The sequence below is a fragment of the Schistocerca nitens genome, chromosome 3 (assembly GCF_023898315.1).
Source record: "Schistocerca nitens isolate TAMUIC-IGC-003100 chromosome 3, iqSchNite1.1, whole genome shotgun sequence".
In the NCBI taxonomy this organism is placed as follows: Eukaryota; Metazoa; Arthropoda; class Insecta; order Orthoptera; family Acrididae; genus Schistocerca; species Schistocerca nitens.
In genome coordinates this window covers 431399959-431421396 of record NC_064616.1, presented here as the reverse complement: position 1 = coordinate 431421396, position 21438 = coordinate 431399959, and positions in this window count along the sequence as shown.

Here is a 21438-nt window from a genome sequence, read left to right as displayed (position 1 = left end):
TTTAGAAAAACACCTGGAGACTACAAATATGAACAACTTTAGTTGGAATCTTCGCATAGAAAATGCTATGAGTATATCGAACCAAAGACTGTGAATTTTAGAAGATGCAATAGATCTGCTGAAGAAACTGCCTACACTACGCTTGTCCGTCATCTACTGGAAAACAGGTGCGCAGTATGGAATTCTACCTAGAGAGGACTAACGAAGGCCGTCGAAGGACAGCTAGTTTTGTAGTGTCGTAACATAGGGTAAAGAGTGTCACGGATGTGGTAAGTAACTGGGGTCAGAATCATTTTAAAAAGCCCTTTATAATCATCGTTTGGCTGTTGTCGCTCTTCTTGTTTCCGTGGTTGGTAAGAAAAAGTTGGAAGGGAATTCCACCTTATGCAAGGCACCCGTTTTATAGTTTTGTTTACGCAGACATGTTTCACGACTTTCTGTGCTATCTTTTATAGGATTTCTTCATTTATTTTCATTCTCAATCGGTATGAGTTGTGTGTAAGGGTAACTTTTCATCTACCATAGGCTTACATTCCTTCGCTTGTAACGGTTTTTTCACTTTGTGGTGTTGTTTCATTTACTTGTGTCATGTAAAGGTACTTATTTATTTTGATACTGCTGTCTCTTGATAAAGCCTTTTATCGTTGCACCTAGGTCTCTTCACGAAATTTTCTGCTCCGAATACCAAAATATTTTGGTTGCTCTCATTCTAAGGTGCGTGGCAAAAAGACATTCGCTGCAGCGTGTAGCTATTTAGTTAAAGAAAGAGATAGTGTGACATTTGACAACCACCATTAGTGTTTGTGGTCTTTCAATCAAACATCTGCGACTTTTGCGCCTGCGGAACACCGCAATACTCGGACCTCTTAGGGTATCTCTCAGCTTCCTTTTTCCTTTTAAATGTTTATCGGTATTCAAAGCAGGTGGAGTCCTAGGCAGATTCGTGATGAAAGTCTCTGTACAAATACAAAGTCGTATAATGACTAGAACACGAAGAAACTTCCTTGTTACCGCAGTAATTAGCATGAAGCAGTATATTTGCTCATTACATTTAAAAACAATGCAGCACTTTCCGCGTCGTATTCATGGAATTAGTAATAAACCATGCCAGTTATATTTCAGTTCCTTTGCTGAAAGCTAAGTTTCATTTTGCTGCGGCGAAAGATTATTAAAAAGAACTTAATTATTCTGGGCAGCTCATAAATCGTTGCAGAACTCATTCAGAGCGAGAATAATTATCTTTGAAGACTATAATGTAAGCTCCGAAATTAAATTAACAAGTTTCTGTTTATTCAGTCCATTTTCTCAGCTCGTCGTCGGCAGATTACGGTGGAATGATGTTGAAGAAAATGGAGTAACGAATTCCCTTTTTAGAAGACTGGTAGGGACGCAGGTGTTTTACGTGAGAAGAACTCTTCTGACGATTTATTTTGTACGGTACACTACGAGGATGTGGTAGGAGCTTGTACTGCCTGTTTGAAGTTAAGAATTTGTGTATTTAAAGTATAATTACGAGAAAAAATTTCATAAATAATTTGTCGTGTACTACTTTTATAAATATTTTTCGGTAATCGTATGAGACATAATGTGATATTATCTTGACCAAACAGTTTAAAATAATACTAATAATATATTACTATTGTTATTATTATTATTATTATTACTATTGTTATTATTATTATTACTATTGTTATTTTTATGATATTTTGAGACATCTGCATACACATCTGTAAACCTCAATCCACCATACTATGTGTGGTTGAAGCTACCGAGTGTATTAGCATCATTACTCCCGTTCGGCTACCATTCGCGGATGGTACGTTACAAGAAAGGCTAACGGTATTCATCTCTATATTCTTCTGTCGTAACCACTACACGAGATGGTTCAAATGGTTCAAATGGCTCTGAGCACTATTGGACTTGACTGCTGTGGTCATCAGTCCCCTAGAACTTAGAACTACTTAAACGTAACTAATCTAAGGACATCACACACATCCATGCCCGAGGCGCACGAGAAGTACATGGTGATTATAATTAAAGTCAAACTTTCAAAACCCTGTAAAAGTAACACCACTCTTCAGAATAATGTCAAATTGCAACTTAATATTATCAGAGAAGGGGGAAAACGTATGGAAGAAGAAAAAAAATTGTGTGAAAATTGATCAATAGATGCGCACGACCCATTGAATTTGGTATAAACAAGCAGGGTACACGGATTTTCCTCCCTTCGCGTCTGCGACGTTTGCCATGACTGTCTTAATGCAGGATCGCGCTCTTCTTGTAAAACTCTATTACAAGAATGATGAATGTGCAAACATCGCTCTGCAGAAGTTCCGGAGACTGAAGGGTTTGAAAAAACGCGTTGGTCCGACGACTGCCGTGGGTCTGGAGAAAATGATACGGAAATTCGAAAAGATGGGTTCTTTTGGTGTGGAACCTGGTAGATGGAGGAAACGAACTGATTCAACGTCAGTGGAAGCAGTGGCCCCAGCAATGCATGAGGGGACAATTGGTGGTGTGCAAACGTGTAGTGCATGGTGAATTACCCGAACATTGGACATAACCTTGAACATGGTGTGTAAAAGTAGTAGGACAAAGCCAATACCACACCACTCTCCATTGTTGCCAAATTAATTCAAGATGGTGGATCCAAGATGGCGGACACAGATGTGGCAACACAGCAGTGATGGCATGGTGGGACGTTCAAATTTTATCTCCACCTCCCCCTTCTCTCCCCTAGAAAATGGCGGGAAGTTCAAATTCCAGCAGGACAATGCAACATAGAATGGCTACCTCCACTAACGTAAGAAAATGGTGGGAAAAAAGTTCACTTGGGCCACCTCCACTAACGTAAGCCATACGACTGCCACCTCTTCCTAGGAATTAGTGTGTAAAGGACTCATCCTGTGTTGGGATGCTGGATAGGATGGAGGTACGCCATTATTTTGTATGCAGTGTTTATTTAAACCATTTGAGGTAGTAGCTACATCCAATGTGTCCACCATGAGGTCCAGAGTCCAACTTACATAGTACACAGTACTGCCACCAGAGGACACTGTTGTCCCTTCCATGGCATAATCAAAGATGGCAGTCTGTGGGAAAAATGGCGGGAAATGGACTCAGCCTGTTCTGTGCTGATGGGAAGAGGAAGGAGTGTTCTTTATTTATTTTGGAGCAATTTATTTAGCGATGGATTTCACGTAGTTTATTTATTACTCTGATACAAAACACTTGCTCTCACATACTTGGTGCTGAAATACACAGCCTATAGACCTGCAAACTACTCGTAAATCACAGAAATAATGCAGTACACTGATGTACAGACACCTAAACAACTCGTAAATTGACAAAGTAATACATATGTAATGTTGTGCAAACATGCTTGCTAATTGTAAACTGTTGAAACAATGTATTGAACAGCATACATAACTGCAAACTACTCCTAAATCACCGATTAATGCAGCTCACTGATGTGTAGACACATTCAATAATTATAAACTGTCGAAATAATACATGCTATTTATTTAGGGACACATTTCACTTAGTTTATTTGTTACACTAATACAAAACACTCACCTTTGTGTGCTTGAGGTCGCAGTAAATTGTCTACAGACCTGCAAACTACTCATAAATCGCCGAAATAATGCAGTACACAGATGTGCAGAGATGTAAAAAACTCGTAAATTGTCAAAATAATGTATGCAAAAGGCTCTGTAAACATGCTTGCTAATTGTCAACTGTCGAAATCATGCACTGCACGGCCTGCATACCTTTTCAGAAAATAATTCATATATAATGCTCTGCCAACATGCTCACAACGCTTAAACAGTCGAAAATAATGTAGAGCACAAACACTCAGTGCACATAAAAAACACTTTCGAACTATCGTGAACCGCGACGTATCAATGAACTGGCCCCCTACAGAACTCCAAGGTGCATATGCCTGACAGCGCATTCAAGCCATTCCCATACGCAGGACGCCTAGGGTCCGCGCGTACGTGTTTATCGTTGCTGGCGAGATACCTCTCTACCTGCGGATACTGGTGTCACAGGGCGTGCTATAGAAATCTGTTCCAATACTTCCCAGAAGAGCACAGGGTGCATTGTTCCAAGCGATCCTAGCAGGACATGCGAGCTGTTAATGGCTGATGATTTGTATACCCACCCAGCGTGGCTGACGCATCGCGACAAAATTTCACGTAGTTACTCACCATCACAGTTGCATCTAAAAGGCACTCAATGTTATACTGATGTCACATGGCTATGTAAATAAGAGCCAAGTCTACCTCTCAGAAATTGTAAAGTGTTGCAGAAATACACTCCTGGAAATTGAAATAAGAACACCGTGAATTCATTGTCCCAGGAAGGGGAAACTTTATTGACACATTCTTGGGGTCAGATACATCACATGATCACACTGACAGAGCCACAGGCACATAGACACAGGCAACAGAGCATGCACAATGTCGGCACTAGTACAGTGTATATCCACCTTTCGCAGCAATGCAGGCTGCTATTCTCCCATGGAGACGATCGTAGAGATGCTGGATGTAGTCCTGTGGAACGGCTTGCCATGCCATTTCCACCTGGCGCCTCAGTTGGATCAGCGTTCGAGCTCGACGTGCAGACCGCGTGAGACGACGCTTCATCCAGTCCCAAACATGCTCAATGGGGGACAGATCCGGAGATCTTGCTGGCCAGGGTAGTTGACTTACACTTTCTAGAGCACGTTGGGTGGCACGGGATACATGCGGACGTGCATTGTCCTGTTGGAACAGCAAGTTCCCTTGCCGGTCTAGGAATGGTAGAACGATGGGTTCGATGACGGTTTGGATGTACCGTGCACTATTCAGTGTCCCCTCGACGATCACCCGTGGTGTACGGCCAGTGTAGGAGATCGCTCCCCACACCATGATGCCGGGTGTTGGCCCTGTGTGCCTCGGTCGTATGCAGTCCTGATTGTGGCGCTCACCTGCACGGCGCCAAACACGCATACGACCATCATTGGCACCAAGGCAGAAGCGACTCTCATCGCTGAAGACGACACGTCTCCATTCGTCCCTCCATTCACGCCTGTCGCGACACCACTGGAGGCGGGCTGCACGATGTTGGGGCGTGAGCGGAAGACGGCCTAACGGTGTGCGGGACCGTAGCCCAGCTTCATGGAGACGGTTGCGAATGGTCCTCGCCGATACCCCAGGAGCAACAGTGTCCCTAATTTGCTGGGAAGTGGCGGTGCGGTCCCCTATGGCACTGCGTAGGATCCTACGGTCTTGGCGTGCATCCGTGCGTCGCTGCGGTCCGGTCTCAGGTCGACGGGCACGTGCACCTTCCGCCGACCACTGGCGACAACATCGATGTACTGTGGAGACCTCACGCCCCACGTGTTGAGCAATTCGGCGGTACGTCCACCCGGCCTCCCGCATGCCCACTATACGCCCTCGCTCAAAGTCCGTCAACTGCACATACGGTTCACGTCCACGCTGTCGCGGCATGCTACCAGTGTTAAAGACTGCGATGGAGCTCCGTATGCCACGGCAAACTGGCTGACACTGACGGCGGCGGTGCACAAATGCTGCGCAGCTAGCGCCATTCGACGGCCAACACCGCGGTTCCTGGTGTGTCCGCTGTGCCGTGCGTGTGATCATTGCTTGTACAGCCCTCTCGCAGTGTCCGCAGCAAGTATGGTGGGTCTGACACACCGGTGTCAATGTGTTCTTTTTTCCATTTCCAGGAGTGTAGTTAACAGTCGCTTTTGTAGGAACTTTGGCGATGTCTCTGCTTGTCTGCATGGAAATTCTTATCCTAAAGGATGCTGTTTATGAAAATAGCCCTGAATAAAACCGATTGCATTCCTCCTCACGGTCCTAACGTGGCACCCTGTCCATCATGTGTTACCCGTCCGGCTTTCAACAAACATGTCCGAAACTCAAATGTTCTCACCGCTATGTAAAGGCTCCTATGTCCCAGCAGAAAAGATGTCTTGTGAGTCAATGGATCATTATGAATAGCTCTTACTGAATTTACCTGCCAAATTACTGATGCTGCCGGTGTGGAAGCACAGTCCGCCTTTTTCTTTCTTTCTGCAGGCAAGACTTTCAGCGGCAAAAATATTTTGTGTGGATTGCCATACTGCACTGACAGTTAGACCCTGCAAAAGTGACCTACAGATCGTAAATTACGGAAAGACACATGCTCAATTACGCTGCTCTGCCACTGAGAACGGAAGATTGAATATTAGAGCGTGAAACCAACCTGTAACCCAGCACTAAATCACCATGTATGGTGTCTATACAGTAAACATACAATTCGTATCCTGGGCCATACAAAATCGCCACTTTTGCATTGTATATATAGCTATCGACCGCTACACACTCGTAAATATGCGGCGAAGACAGACAGCACTGCATGTATTTCTCACAGCACTAGATACTTTCCCACAACCAATGGTCACAAGTCATCAACTTCCGACGCATGACCAGAGAACCCTCGACGGACTGAAGTCACTCTCAGAACTGTTGTACAAAGGCTGGGTTGCTTCCCCTCGGCACAAAGGGGTCATCATCTCTGACCCCGATCTATTTGCTTGCTTGCTTGTTTTCTGCTGCAGTCTCCAGACTCTGTGATTGCAAGAACACATGTATTTTCACATGGTTTGCCAGTATATTATACCACTTACGCGATACTTCTCGATATCAAGCACACACCAATATTTCTTGCATAGCAACATCACTCACGCACCATAATTCCGAGGATACAGACTGGAAATAATTTCTCTAGAAACCCGAAACTTTAGCGAGGTGGAGCATGTTATAAACCACAGAGTATCTAGAAACTTATCCCTTCGGCAAAGACCTTTATGTGAAAACTCGAAAAAAATAGAGGAAACTGATATTTCCACTCACGAATACCAATGTCGGTGATGTAACAGATTCCAAATCATCCTTATAATTTACAAAGTCAACTAAGGTGTTTCTGATGTCTAGAGAACCACCAGTTGTGTCTTCCACCTGATGTGCACACCACAATCGATGTTCTCTCAACTAAATAAAGACGTGAAATGTGCAGATGCAGTCAACTGGACAATTTACATGGGAGGGAATAATGGTCCAGCACAAACACACATCCATATTGAATCTTCTCAGATTTCCCTGGGAACATGAAAGCTTTGTATCACATACTAAGTATTAATTCGCTGTTCGGTCGTCTAGAGGAGGACACAGTTAAGTCAGCTACATTCCTGCATCCCAACAGGCCTCACCATTCAGACAGCACCTACCGTTAGCCGGAAACGTGACTCATTCCTGCCACAGGTCACTGGTGCTGCACGCCAAGCACGCATAGACAGAATAATCCTAGAAAAAATGGTTCAAATGGCTCCGAGCACTATGGGACTTAACTTCTGAGATCATCAGTCCCCTACAACTTAGAGCTACTTAAACCTAACTAATCTAAGGACACATCCATGCCAGAGGCAGGATTCGAACCTGCGACCGTAGCGGTCGGTCGGTTCCTGACTGTAGCGCCTAGAACCGCTCGGCCACTCCGGCCGGCTTCATCCTAGAAAACCGGCCATATATTTTATCACTGCACTTACAATTAAATATTATAATCGCGCTCTCAATCGGACGACATTCGACAATGAGAAAGTATCGGAAATACACCCTGATGACGGCTGTGGCTCTGGAATAGAAATATCTGTAGCATTCTTATGACATGACATACTTCCCCCTTTGCTGTCACAGTATTCCACGTCAAAGCCATGCCTTCCTTATGACTTGACTTAGTCATTTCCTTTGCAAATGTCGGAACACACACATACTTTATAAGCCTGATGCTCAAGGCGAACCTATCATGCATCCACTACTACTAAGTATAATACTTTGTCAATAACTGATTGCCAGTGAAACGAAATAATACTGACCGAAAATCAGCAATGGCGTGATATGTCTCATAAATTTTTCTTGCGTGTGGTACTACTGTGTCTTAGATGATGATGAGGTCCCATACTCTGAGGAGCGTAGGGGGCGGTGTGGGAGACCCACACCGCTAACTAGGCAAGGTCCTAGTGGAGGTGGTTTGCAATTGCCTTCCTCCGACCGTAATGGGGATGAATGATGAAGATGAAGACGACGCAACCCAGTCATCTCGAGGCAGGGAAAATCCCTGACGCCGCCGGGAATCAAAACCGGGACCCCAATGCATGGGAAGCGAGAACACTACCACAAGACCACAAGCTACGGACTGTGTCTTAGAAAGAGAGGCGTAATCGTCTTACCAACTGCCATATGTTAAAAAAACACGACCATATTACTGTTACAAGTGGTCTTGGTTCTACAGGTACACACAAGTATCCGTGTTAAAACCTATTCTGTCCATATAAATCGAGGTATAGCATTACCTCTGAATGGAGTGGTTTTTCTGGACAAATACCATGACACTGAATATAGACGGTGATCGCTGGAGTGTATATTATCAGACCAACAGTGCAGTTACAAGTAGCTGACAATGCAACCTTGTGATAAAATCACTGAATTTAGAAAGTGATTCATGAAAGGAAAATGGTATGAAACCGGTATTTGCAACTACCTCATGCTGCCACTAGATACTTTTCCAGTATTTGTAACACATTCTGTCTCGATGCCATGTCTGAGGTTCTGCGATATGTCCACTGGATTACAGGTGAAGTTTGAGAAGGATCACAAACAGTAGATGGTGTGCTGATTGAGGTCGTAAGAAATATACACAAGCTTTACAGATCTCTTGTGTTACCCTCTCCAGTAGAAATGCTGTCTATGATTTGGAATCAAGTCTTCCCGTTCAACCACATACCTGCATTGTATTCAATGGCGCAGTCCTTTAATGATTACAGCCAATAGTGAATCATATTTCTGGCACTCTCATATCTTGAAATGAGTCTCCTTTTTCGAACCTGCCTGCTATAGCAAAATTTTAGATAGTACCTGTGCCTCATGTAACTGCTGCCATTTCTGCAGCTTTGCACATGTGATCATTCCAATTTAAGTAGGAGCTGAGCAGAAGTCTGAGAGAGATGTATCTACCACGTTCTGCAACCTGTGTAGAAACACAGTGGCCTGAGTTACTGTGGCAGAACCGTGGTTTGACCATTCTGTGGAAATGGGAACATGTTGTCATGTACAATGTATAAGGTCAGCGCCAAATAAAGCCTACTTCATCAACACGAGGTAGTATAAAAGACAGTACGGGAACTGGTGGAAGGACAAGGATTTTGCTTCTGCATTGTGGTGCATCCCCAAACTACATACAAGTACTACTGTATGAAGCAGATCAGCATCCCTTAGGGCCCATTCAAGTCTACCACCCTAACGTGCTTCCTTCGTTATTCTGTACCATACAACAGAGAAAAATTGCGAACTGTAAAACTCCACTAACTTCATCCGATAGAGAACTTGATAAGATTTTTACCGAAACTCTCTCCTCCCATATGTCGAAAACAAATACTGTCTGTGCGCCGACATCTAGCACATGTGACGATCCTGTTAGATATGCAGCTATTGACCCATTGCGTGGGTCAGTGTAAAATTTCTTTGCCTGTACTGTAGGAGGATGACCGTATCCCACAAACTAAGCAATAAGTAGAAGAGACTCACCCTGTGACCCTGTGTCGTAGTTTGAAACATTTCTTTTGTTGTAACGTGCTTTCTCCACTACCAAAAGTTTTGTTTTTTGTGCCATGACTTCGAGGTCTGTGTCAGGTTCTAAACTGACATTAACACATTCTGATCCATTGCTTCTCACAGAAAATTAGACGTAGCACAGTATAGGTCATGTTGTTACTCTTGCTACCACAACAGACCACACACACTGAATGATTTTAAATAAAAGTCAGTTACAACGTAAAGAAACTGGAAGAGATTTCTGACATTGTGGAGAGTTTCCAAACTGCTCTCTGAAGGCGATTTACGACCTCTTATTTCGACTGATTCCTCACATTGCAGTCAAGTACGTGACCATTGTTTTGGCCGGCCGCAGTGGTCTAGCGGTTCTGGCGCTGCAGTCCGGAACCGCGGGACTGCTACGGTCGCAGGTTCGACTCCTGCCTCGGGCATGAGTGTGTGTGATGTCCTTAGGTTAGTTAGGTTTAAGTAGTTCTAAGTTCTAGGGGACTTATGACCTAAGATGTTGAGTCCCATAGTGCTCAGAGCCATTTGAACCATTGTTTTGGTGCCAGCCATCCCCAGAAGTTGTTGACCCTCCAACAAAATTCTTTCTCCATCTCAAACAAGCGATGTCAGTCAATCATTATGTGCTAACCAACTGCATACAGTGGACGAATGGGATGGAAAAGACACCATCGATGTACTGTGACAGTAAGCATCACAGTTGATAGTGCTAACAATTTTAGGAGTTTTACAGTAATTTCAACTCTGATCAGTGATTTGAGAGCATGTTTCCCGATTTCAGTATCACAGGTAAACAGTCCCTTCTCTACTTCGCGAGTATCATTGCGAATGTAGATGGATGACAGTGCAGCGTGACCATTCATTGTTAATTCTTGAACATACACATCATCAAAGTATACCAGACAGTGCTCTACATATTTCTAGCACCTTGAACTTACTGCTTAATTTACGATCTATCTCTGTGTGAATGGGAGCTACAGAGCATTCTTGCAGTCCTGTGATAAAATTACAGGCTGAAAGACCCCCCTTGCACTGTCTTTGACCAACCTGCCCTGCAGCACTTTTACCGCTTTAATCTGCAGCTGACCAGAAGTAGACTGTTACATTCCACGTCTCATGAATGAATGGAGCTTGCCGAGTCCTCACCCATCCAAACGCACAATATTTCTTCAGATGCACTCAACACGAGGAGGTTAGCACTCGTTATCGATGTGAGGTAACAGATTTGAAAATGTTGTGATTTAATAGCAGACAGTTAAGAAGAACAAGAAATGGATGATTTTTGTGCATGATGGAGCTCCAGACTGATGGAGTTCCAAGCATTTTACCTAAATCAGCTACACTACTAATTTTAACGAATTGCTCTAGTGTCGGGCATCAGTAGCAGGAGGGTACTGGTAAGAGAGAACATAATCACACATGCTCCTAAAGCTACACAGTTCTGCACTTAAAACATGCTATAATGTTAGGTTGCTTGAGTTTCCGACCTATCAGTCATGCAGAATGCAGCGCTGTTAATATCCCAGTTTAAGAAACATATTTCCAGGACATGACATACATCAGTGTACTGCATCATTTCGGTAAATTACGAGTAGTTTCTAAGTCTGTATGCTGTGTATTGGATTATTTGGACAGTTTAGAATTTGTAAGCGTATCTGCAGAGCGTTTTACATGCGTTATTCTGATAATTGACGAACTGTTTTCGTGCCTGCACATCAGTGTACTGCATTATTTCGACAGTTTACGACTAGTTTGTACGTCTGAATGCTGTGTACTGCATTATTTCGATAATTTACTAGTTGTTTTTGTGCCTGCACATCAGTGACCTGCATTATTTTGGTGATGTACGAGTGGTTTGCAGCTCTGTATGCTGTGTACTGCACTATTTCGGCAATTTACAAGCTATTTTCGTTTCTGCACATCAGTGTGCTGCATTATTTCGGTGCCTTATGAATAGGTTGGAGGTTTGTAGTTTGTGTATTGTGACCCAAAGTATGTCAGAGCAAGTGTTTTGTATCAGTATGATAAATAAACTACGTGAAATACATCCCTAAATAAATTGCTCCAAAATAAATAAATTACGCTACTTCCTCTCTCCAGCAGCCCAGAACAGGCTGAGTCCTTTTCACGCCATTTTTTCCAGATACCGCCATCTTGGATTAAGTAACGGATGGGACGACAACGCCCTCTGATGGCAGTACTGTGTACTAGGTCAGTTGGACTCTGGACCTCACGGTGGACACACGGGATGGAGCTGGTGCCTCAAATTGTTTAAATGAACACTGCATACAAAATAATGACTTACGACCATCTTATCCAGCAGCCCAGCACAGTCTGAGTCTTTCCTTGCCAATTCCTAGGAAGAGATGGCGGTCGGAAGACTTAGGTTAGTGGAGGTGGCCCAAGTGACTTTTTTTCCCGTCATTTCCTTTGGTTACTTGATGTAGCTGTGGTGTGCTGCATTGTCCTGCTGGAATTTGAGCTTCCCACCAATTTCTGGGGGAGGGGGGGAGGAAGAGTTGGAGTAGGGGAGGGGTTTAGGTTAGTGGAGGTGGTCCAAGTGACCTTTTTTCGCGCAATTTCCTTGGGTTACTGGAGGTAGTCGTGGTGTGTTGCATTGTCCTGTTGAAATTTGTACTTCCTGCCATTTTCTGGGGGAGGGAGGGGGGAGGTGAGGTAGGGGAGGGGGTTAGGTTAGTGGAGGTAGCCCAGTTGCCTTATTTTCCGACCAAAATTTGAACTTCCCACCATGATATCAATGCGACATTGCCACATCTGTGGTACCATCTTGGATCCGCCATCTTGAATAAATTTGGCAACAATGTAGAGTTGGACCATAGCGGCTTTATCCCAATTCTCGTAAAATCCTATAATTCTTTACAATCCATTCAAAATAATCCATGTGCACGAGTTGCCTTCTGTTGACCTACCAGCAAGGGAGAGCTTTGCTTTAGAATTTCTTGCTCGCATGGAAATGGTCAGTGATTGGCTATGGAAGATTTTGTGGACAGACAAAGCGCACTGCCATCTGACAGGATATGTCAATATAGTGAATTGTCGAATATGGGCAACGGAAAATCCACACGCAAATCAACCAGTACCACTTCATCCTGAAAAGGTTACGGTGTGGTGCGCCTTTGCGGCATCATCTATCATAGGACCATATTTTTCCGAAGATACAGGTGCTTCAAGTTCTGTTACCTGCACAGTAACTAGTAAGCGGTATGAGTGTCTTTTGAGCAACCACGTCATTCCAGCTCTCACAGCGTAGATGTGTCAATGGGATCATTTTTATACAAGATGGAGAACTTTCGCACATTGAAAATCTGATTAAGCAGCTGCTGAAGCGCCATTTCGGAAATGCTAGAATTATCAGCCGCCGTTTCCCTACAGCCTCGCCGTCCCGATCAATTGTTCTTAATCCGTGTGACTTCTGGCTGTGGGGCTGTCTGAAAGATACTGTGTTCAGTGTTCTGATTTGCAAACTTAGCTGCACTGAAGGCACGCATTACACAACACATTCTGAACGTGACCCCGGAAACACTTCGATCAGTTGTGGAGCATGCTGTTTCTCGATTTCAACTTATTGCGGAAAACTGTGACAGCATACTGAATATGATTGCGCCATTCACACGGAAATTAATAATCCGATTTGATTTTGATTGATGCTTTTTACGTGCTATTTGGCCTCAGGACAATTGAAACCGATGTGATTGCTGTCTTTTGTGCAGTTTTTAGCCTCAGGACAGTTAAAAACCGACGTGGTTGATGCTTTTTATGCGTTTCTTAGCCTCAGGACAATTAAAAATCGATTTTTCCCACCTGATGTGATATGACCTTGCCATGGTGGACGGGCTTACGTAACTAACAGTATCACACCTGTACACACATGCACACTTGTTTAAACCTCAAACGCACACCTTAGGCACTATTGTATGATTCATTTGTCATTTGTAATCTACCACTATTAAATTATGACGCTTACAGTGTCATGTATTGCTACGTTTTGTAACTATTTATTTTTCTTCTGTCATACGTATTCGCCCTTCTCCGATTCTGGTGCTTATGATATCTGAATTATGTGAGGAATCCTCTCTGTTTTGCACAAAGCTTATTTTGACTGCCATTGAAATTCCTTGACCATTACTCTAGCACTTCGACGCTGTCTAAATGAACTCGTGCCGAAGTGTGCAGTACTTCTTCCAATATTTTTCGATCTCTTTCGTTAGTCCGCTGTAACTTAAAGTGTGATTCGTGGTGAATCCGCATACTCACAGAAGTGACAGAATGTCATTAATCTTTTATGATGTTGTTTGATCAACGAAAGTAGTCTATTTCTCCATCTGGGCTGAGTTTGTAAATAAACTCATTGGTTCAGGTTCAAAGTCTTGAGTACCAGATTCACCTCTGGTTAACAGAAAGCTATTGCATTTCCGCTTTCTAAGTCGAACGCATATGGGCTTTTGTTAAATGAGACGCCTCTTCCATAAATTCTACCTTACCTATATCCGCTCTCTCCACCTGCAGTAACGTTGAGGGGCCCCAACAACTAGACAGATGGCCTACCAGGAAAACCCAAGAACTTCGAATCACTTGGTCTGGCGAGCGGAAAAGAGCCAATTCTGAGGGAATGAACGTGAACTATTGGCTACAAAAGCTACAAGAGAACTCTGGAAATAACCTTTGTTGTACATAGCATGGTCGAGTAGGGCCCAAACGTGAAAAAAAGTGTCACGTCGTAAATAGACTCAAGTCCAAAACCGAAAGCAGGCTCGTCAATGAAGTGTGACATTTAGCACAGAAAACACATTTATTACGGGCCCATAGAACATCTATAGCAGAACTGAACTAATGAACGGAGAATGTTGCTACTTACACAAAGATCGAATGTTCCAGAAAATACAAACATTACTAACATAAGAAATTTCGAAAACCTTCCATAAATGATAAAAAACTTAGTAACAAAGAAGTGCGCCGCGCTGCGTAGTCGCGTGGTCTGCGGCGCCTTGCCATGGTTCGTGCAGCTCCTCCCGTCGGAGGTTCGTATCCTCCCTCGGCCATGGGTGTGTGTGTTGTCCTCAGCGTACGTTAGTTCAAGTTAGATTAAGTAGTGTGTAAACCTAGCGAGCGAGGACCTCAGCAGTTCGGTCCCATAGCAACATCCCACAAATTTCCAATACAAATAATTGCTGGTGATTCGATTTTGAGTCCGCAGCTCGTGGTCGTGGGGTAGCGTTCTCGCTTCCCGCGCCCGGGTTCCCGGGTTCGATTCCCGGCGAGGTCAGGGATTTTCTCTGCCTCGTGATGAGTGGGTGTTGTGTGATGTCCTTAGGTTAGTTCGGTTTAAGTAGTTCTAAGTTCTTGGGGACTGATGACCATAGATGTTAAGTCCCACAGTGCTCAGAGCCATTTGAACCATTTTTTTCGGTTTTGAATTGGCGATCCGCAGCACGCCAGTCAACGACACTAACCGCTACGTCATGTAGCATGTACCACAGTTCACAGATTTTCTCGTTGTCCTCAAGCAACAACCATCTGTCGTTTCCGAAGTTCTCATTGGAGTCGATTAGAGTGCCCTGGATCTATATTTTGTGAATGATCCTTTGTATGGCAGTGCTAGCGGATAATCGCGTTCTGGTCGTTGTCACATCCTCATCACTATGAAGTGCATAGAAGATAGCCCTCCTGCCGACGCTTCATGGCCGTTCATCTGGTCTTCATTTTCCTTGAACGAGAAGCGCCATCGCTGATTTCAGCCTCAGGGTTGTAGGATAGCTTCATACAGAGGACATGGACGACGTCCTTCCGTTTTTGTTTTCTTGAAGAAGGGTCATAATCATCGACCTCGTTTGTTACGTCCGACAAGCAACGAAGGATATGATTTGGCAACTTTTGTGCACAGGAGTAAGTATACGGGTCTGCTTCTTATTGGACATTACAGAGCTCTCGGTATTTCTCATGGGTGTCCTGGGCCCATATGCGAGCCAGCTGTTTTGTTTCTTCAGTCCTAATGATGAGGTGTTTTACACCGTTATCCTGAGTATCGTCTGGATCCAATGTAGTGAAGTCTGTTGTATGTTGCTTCACTGTGTTGTATACGACTGTCATGATGGACAGTACTGCATCCCACTCTTTCTGGTCGACGTCAATGTACATTGGAACCCTGATCTTCCACTGTCCAGGACATTTAGTGACGCCTGCAAAGAGTCCCGTCCGAGAATGAGATTATGGCTACATGCTACTTAAACGAGAAATTCCAAGGGCTTCGTGCTGTCACTGATAGTGATTTTTGCAATGTATATATATATATATATATATATATATACTCCTGTCGGCTGTACGTATTTTCATATACGACTTTCAGCTCAATCGCTTTCATATCACGGAACATAAACTTTTTTTGCTGGTGACGATAAAAATTCGACATTACAGAAAAATAAGGGAATGAGTAGACAAGCTCCCTAATTGATTGGCGGTAGATGATGACGTCGACGAGATTTCTTCTTATCTTTCTAAATTTCGCCCATGGAGAAACTTCATATGTGGCGGCCTCACCTTCGTAGATGGCGGCTGCGCTTAGTTTTCCTGAGTTTGGTGGTTATATGAATGTGTGGCTGGTACCACTGTACGGCGACAGGGAACGGGCTACGGCACGCTGGGGAGCGACCTCGTCTGGTGTACGGCGAGGTAGGCTGTAATAGTCCGCAGGTAACTAACTTGAATAGGACTGATGTTATGGTTAATGCTTGCGGGGTAATAGTCGTCAATCACTCGACTTCTTCGTTGCAGTAGCGAATAGCGTGGCTACTGCGTCCTCAGTAAAAACTTACTGGCGCGTTGTTCTCTGCACTCCAAATTTCTGTTTGCGTGGCGTTACTTGGCGGAGGAGATGGTCTTACAACCTGCAGCTCCGTCAACATGCATAATCTGTAGGCCACAGCATACTGCATGACTGTCGGTACTTAACAGCAATATTGGCAACATTCTATTCCGTTACAGTCACCACAAAAGTGACTTTCTACACCCCCTTAAGTCATTTCACTGTCTCTTACCGTATTCTCATGGTCCGTAAGCTGGGCTTACGACGGAGCCATTGAAAAGGTTGCCAAATTTTAGGTTCTCTAAATTTGCCTAAAAGAGTTATGAATGTGTGCTAAATAACTCGGAAATGTTTTATCCGTCTAACTAAAAGTCACGAACCTCGCTTTGACTTTCGAGACAAAGTTAAACTTCTCATTACTGCAAAGTCAATGATTTATGCCCCGTAGCAAAGTAACTACATCTAGAAAGATTCCGAGATCCGAATACTGTATTGGAAAATCCATTCCCTTAATCGCTGACACACTGCATCCAGCCGAGTACTATCAAACTTTGCCTATAATCTTCACAAAGACGGAGTTACACAAAAACAAACACACTTAAAATCACTTTGAAACAAAAGTAATTTATTGTCTTCAGTTACGTCTCCTTAAGTTTGCTTCCACAGCCGCTCAAAGGTGAGGCATTTGTGAATCTTTTAAAAGCTCTTAGACGCTACGAGCTCCATATATCTTCTCAACATTATTTAACATTTATTTCTCAGCCAGTCGGGCCCCGGAACAAAGTTCTGGGATTAGCATTTGTCATTTACTGTTCCCGCTAGTAGCATCTATCTGTACAGTTAGCTAGTTAGATTCGTGCTGCATTGATCGTATTTTATGACAAATCGTCGTGATGTGAAACGTGTAATTTAATACTCACATCGCAAATTAATTTGTAAATATGGCTACATGCTAAACATTTATGAGATTTTTTGTTTAAGTATACAGATGTGAGTTAGTAATTCCCACCCTTCACCTTTTACGAAAGGGAAGGAGTTAAGCAGAAACGTTTTCAGTTTTTCAATTTTTACTTTGCTCTCAGTCAGACATTTTGTCTCACTGGATAAGTGAACAAAGAATTCAGATGCAGCAATGTGCACACTCTTTTGTGCTAAAGACAAACTTAATGTGGTGTAATGAATGTCACTTTTCTTTCTGGGATTGTAATTATGTACATCACTGTTCCGTTTTAATTGTCGTCCATTGTTTACAACAAACTTCAAGAAGGAATAAATATACAGTGAAGTAGTGGTTAGAATGCCCAACTACTTAAAGGGATGTCTACAAGATGACTTCATATTACTGGTATAGCATGTCTATGAGCAATGAAAACTTTATTTCTCAAAGGTGAGTTCCCTAGATCTTTAATCCACATGACATTATTGAATGAAAATATGCGAAATGTGTCAACTTACTGATTTGCCTCTCCCCAAGATTTTCAATGATTCTAAGTGCAAATGTGGCTGAACTAAGTTGTTTCTGGAGTTCCAAAACGTACATTTAAGGTTTAAATTAAAGTCAACACAGACACCTAAAAATTTTGAGGTTTCCATCCCATTTATAATTTGCTAACCATGTACTACACTTATCACTGGTGTAGATGTGCAGAAATGAATATGTTGTGTCTTTTTAAAATTGAGGATGAGACCATTCGCAGACAACCAGTCAATGACATTTTGAATGACATCGTTCACCAATTCTTCTGTTTCTGTATGAATGCTTAGACTGCTTACAATACTAGTGTCACCTATAAAAAGAACTAATTCTGCTGGTTGCATATTAGACGGAAGATCGTTTACATATATGAGGTACGACCTATGACCCCATACGTGATTTCTCCCCAGTCACACCAATGTCTCTGAACCAAGTAAAACTTTCTGCGTTCTTTTGGTTAGCTATGACACTATCCATTGGTTGGCTATACGATCAATCCCATAAAACTTCAGTTCAGCTACCATAACACTGTTACCCACACATTCAAATGCCTTAGACAGGTCACAGAAAATACCAACCGGCGTTATTTTATGGTTTAATGCCCGTAAAATGAGTGAACATGTAAATGGCATTCTCAGTAGAGCAACTATTCTGAAATCCAAACTGCGTTTTGCTGAGGATATTGTTGTTGCCCAGGTGAGATACTATTCCAGAATACTCCATCTTCTCAGACATTTCGGAAAATGATGTTCTCAGTGAAACTGGTGGGTAGTTATTGTCGTCGTCTCTCCTATCACCTTACTTATGGAGGGCTTCGACAACAGAATATTTGTCTCTTTGGAAATATGCCTCCAGTACCTCATGCATTACGTATTTCAGATAAGACCAGGCTTAATACATGGGAACAAATATTTACTATTCTATTGGAAACACCATCAAAACCAGATTGGCCTTTATTTTTGAGAGAATGTACAATTTTCCTACTTTCAGAAAGAGAACCTGGTGATACATTCATATGACTCAATTTTGTGAGAGCTAGTTTTTCAACATATTGCTGCGATTGTTCTCTTGAACTGTTTGTCCCTATATTTTCTGCTACAGTTAGAAATGATTATTGAGTACATTTGCTGCCTGCGAAACATCATCTATAGCCCTTAATTCAACTTCATGCTCCTGTTCTGCGGCTGGTAGTCCTGTCTCCCGTTTCACTACATTCATATAGCCTAAAGTTAGATTTCTTACTTGATAATTTAATAACTTTTCTTAGTAATTTTGAGTAGTTTTTGAAGGGACCAACTACTGAAGTATCTCTACTTGTTCTTGCCAAAAGATACATTTCCGTATTCTTTTCGCAAGATACTTCAATCCCTCTTGTGATCTACGGGATTTTACATGGCTGTTTAACGTCCTTTCTGATTATCTTATGCAGAAACCTATATTCGAACAACGATAGGAATTTATCATGGAATAAATTAAATTTCATGTTAGCGTGTGGTATACTGTAAATTGCATCCAAGGTCATCTCTTGTAAACTATTGTGGAAAACTTTTGTCGTGGAGTCATTAACCGTTTGAGTATCCATTTTGTAAGGCACTATGTTATTTACCCTAGCACAGGGGTTCCCAACAAAATTTTCTCGATGACCCCCTCATCGAGCACGATTGGTACCTTGTCATATCATAATATCAAGTGCCTAAAAATCCAATTTAAGAGTCTTTTTATATGTTTTCTATTTTTGGTACTTAGAGAAAACATTGACATATTCATTATTGAAAAAATTGAGCTTAAAACTGCTCATGCAGGAAGCGCCCAAAACAAAAATAATCTGTTATCATACCAAATATATTTAATATATTTTTTATTCTAATAGCATCTTGAGGACACCTCTGGCATAGTCCGCGGACCACCTGTTGGGAACCACTGCCCTAGCAGACTGTGCATCACAGGAGTGCATTTTTTCTGGTTAAAGAGTTATTCTCTTGCTTTGAGCTACGACAGGGAAAACACTATCAATTAAGACGTTATGACAATAGACACCAAATGTGACAAGAAGAGAGTGATAGTATTAGTCGTTAATTTAAATACAGGTGGCGAGTGTATACTGCAAGTTCTCTGCAACACAGCATCTTTCAACTCTTTGTAGTAGGCCATTAAGAGCTGCTAGTGAAGAAGGTGACTACCGGACGTAAGGTGTATTAGGGAATGTGCTATTATTCGAGAATACGTGACAGTGGTGCTGCTAGAAAACTAGGCGTTCAACGAGATGAAGATAGTTGACATTATTACATACTGATGTGAGTTAAACCTAAAAATCATTTTTAGATTTATTTATTCTCAAAGTATTTTAAGAACATTATGGAAGAGAGCTATAATCCGAATGCAATTGAGTTCCTAAAAAACTCATGCTTGTTTTTGTAATATTACATGTAGGTTCCTCAAGCTACCACAAGTGTTTTCGAGTGATGAGTCTATCTACAAGTTCGACTATTGTGATGAAAACTTTCAGTCAGATGGACAACGTCAACATGAGGGAACTTCTCTTATTAAACTACACTGTTAATGGAAGCAAACAATATGTGGTCTTCTTCTTTCTTTATATACAGTGTGAGTCACCTAACATTACCGCTGGATATGTTTCGTAAACCACATCAAATACTGACGAATCGATTCCACAGACCGAACGTGAGGAGAGGGGCTAGTGTAATTGGTTAATACAAACCATAAAAAAATGCACAAAAGTATGTTTTTAAACACAAACTTACATTTTTTTTAAATGGAACCCCGTTAGTTTTGTTAGCACATCTGAACATATAAACAAATACGTAATCAGTGCCGTTTGTTGCATTGTAAAATGTTAATTACATCCGAAGATATTGTAACCTAAAGTTGACACTTGAGTACCACTCCTCCGCTGTTCGATCGTGTGTATAGGAGAGCACCGAATTACGTAGGGATCCAAAGGGAACGGTGATGGACCTTAGGTACAGAAGAGACTGGAACAGTACAATACGTCCACATGCTAACACCTTTTTATTGGTCTTTTTCACTGACGCACATGTACATTACCATGAGGGGTGATGTACACGTACACACGTACACACGTTTTCAATTACGGAGTGGAATAGAGTGTGTCCTGACATGTCAGGCCAATAGATTTTCAATGTGGTGGCCATCATTTGCTGCACACAATTGCAATTTCTGGAGTGATGAATGTCGTACACGTCGCAGTACATCTGGTGTAATGTCGCCGCAGGCTGCCACAATACTATGTTTCATATCCTCTGGGGTTGTAGGCACTTCACGGTACATATTGTCCTTTAACGTACCCCACAGAAAGAAGTCCAGAGGTGTAAGATCAGGAGAACGGGCTGGCCAATTTATGCGTCCTCCACGTCCTATGAAACGCCCGTCGAACATCCTGTCAAGGGTCAGCCTAGTGTTAAGTGCGGAATGTGCAGGTGCACCATCATGCTGGTACC